This window comes from Austrofundulus limnaeus, unplaced genomic scaffold (assembly GCF_001266775.1).
Source record: "Austrofundulus limnaeus strain Quisiro unplaced genomic scaffold, Austrofundulus_limnaeus-1.0 Scaffold25, whole genome shotgun sequence".
Lineage (NCBI taxonomy): Eukaryota > Metazoa > Chordata > Actinopteri > Cyprinodontiformes > Rivulidae > Austrofundulus > Austrofundulus limnaeus.
Window position 1 is genome coordinate 2,085,892 of NW_013952427.1, and position 2,322 is coordinate 2,088,213.

Genomic DNA, 2,322 nt, shown 5'->3' on the forward strand with positions numbered 1-2,322 from the left:
CAACAAAACATGGGCATAGTAACAATTTATCCATTTTAAGTATACTAACCTCACTCCTTTGTAACAACTAAGGCAAAAATGTAATTCTGAAAATCTTTTCAGGACCCCACCTTGATGTTTCGGGACCCCACTTTGGGTCTCAACCCCAACTTTGGGAAACACTGCCTTCGAGGACGTGAATGGGGCGCAAGTCAATCTTGTTTAAGGAAAATCTATATAATGCTTATTAGATCTGTTWTAGATTATGGATGTGTTGTATACAGGTCAGCAGCAATAAGTCATCTAAAATAGTTAGACCAGGGGTGCCCAAACATTTTCCCCGAGGGGGCCAAAATGAAAATCTATCCACAGCTGAGGGCCAAATGCAGTTATATAATACATGAAATACAAATACTTTTTAAAGTAAAGTCCTTTCTTTTTAATGATTAAGCTATGCAATGGCCCTCTTTTGTTTTAGTCTGTGCACTTGGTTAAAGTCTGCCATACACTCAAGTAGCAAAGGCTCATGGGACATTTTATAAATTGATAAAATATGAGTTTTTGTGGCCTTATAAAGTGCGTGAATCTACCTGTGGGGTTAAATCTGATCTAAATATTTCTTATCATTTCATGTTTCATGTTTAATCCTAATAAATCAAAGATAGGTCAGCACCATGAATGAAAACTACCTTCACTACAGCCCTTTCATATAGTCATTTGACCAACGGAAATACTGTGTTTCTACCTATAGGATAACAGGTTACAACCTTGTAACTTTGGCAACTGTTGGTGGGCCAAATCAAATGGCTTGGCGGGCCAAATTTGGCCCGCGGGCCCCACTTTGGGCTCCTCTGAGTTAGACGGTATCCAGAATCAAGCATTGAGGATTTGCACAGGAGCAATGAGGAGTAACCCTGTTGCAGCCCTCCAGGTAGAAATGGGAGAAATGCCTTTGGAAATGAGATGTCAACTAACCCTATTATACTGGGCAAATTTACAGGGACAAAGTATAAATCATCCTGGACAAAAGATTCTACATCCTTGTCAGGAGAGGACAATAAAGAAGTTCTCTAGTTTTGGATGGGTGGTGAAAAGGACTGTAGAAGAGGTTGGTCTTCAAGAATTGACATCAAGTTTGACAGTTCCTATTGCTGCTATTGCTCCTTGGTGTTATAATGAAGCAAGTGTAGATTTAAATCTGTTAAAATGTCAATCTTACAGTAGTAATGTTGAGGATTATRTCAGAAAATATTATTCAGAGTACATGGCTGTATATACAGATGCATCTAGAACTAGTGATAATAAAGTTGGTATTGCATTTGTGATACCAGATTTGGACATTATAAAAAAATAATAGAACTAATGATAACTTAGCAGTTTGTACAGGTGAACTTTTAGCTATTCTTATTGCATTAACATGGACTGAGGAAAATGGTTTARAAAAAGTGTTAATAGTTTCAGATTCCTGCAGTGCAAGCATTCAGAACAAGAAGTCAGAGTCAAGACAGGATATTATTTATGAAATTCAACAAACATTATATAGATTATTCCAAATTAGAAGGGAAATTGTGTTTTTATGGGTTCCATCTCACATAGGGGTTGAAGGAAAAGAGTTAGCAGACCAATATGCAAAGAAAGGGGCATCGAAACAAGTCGTTGACTTTCCATGTAATTATAGTAAAAAGCAGAGTTAAAGAGTATCATTAAAGAAAAGATCAAMGTAAAGTGGCAAGTATTTTGGAACAGGCATAATAAAGGACGGTTTTATTATAGTTTGAAAAGAAAGGCAGGTGGGATAATAGTTTGGAGTTGTAAAAATAAAAAAGGAAGAAGACATTTTATTTCATATGAGACTTGGACACAAGATTAAATAGCACATTGCATATTATTGGAAAACATGAAAGTGGAAACTGTGATTACTGTGCACAGTCAGAGACAGTGGAGCATGTGATCATGTAATGTAATAAATATTATCAGAGGAAAATATTAAAGAACAAGATTTTACAACAAAAACTCCCGTTTTCAATCAGGGACATAATGAATGGAAGTTCTGTAGAATTTGTTTTCAAGGCTTTAGGTAATTTATTAAAAACCACAGGTTTATTTGTTAGGATTTAGAGTTTTTTGTTTTGTTTTGGGAGCCTTCTGGCCCACACTTCCTTCCAGAAGGTGGCGGTAATGCACCTAAACGGTGTTTGTCAACCGCCATTAAACAACAGAAGAAGAAGAAGAAGAAGAAGAAGAACAAGAACAAGAAGAATGCCTTGGAGGGCTGCTGGACGAAGTGGAGTGTCAAGAACCATGGTTCCAACAAGAGAAATGTCTCTTGAAACAAAAGAGAGG

At 36.7% G+C, this 2,322-nt stretch overlaps 1 protein-coding gene across 1 annotated transcript in view; it reads left to right on the plus strand.

Moving 5' to 3' along the window:
• LOC106515005 (spindlin-1) overlaps positions 1 to 2,322 on the plus strand; it is a gene marked incomplete in the record, with an annotated part of 6,937 nt that overhangs the window by 1,167 nt on the left and 3,448 nt on the right.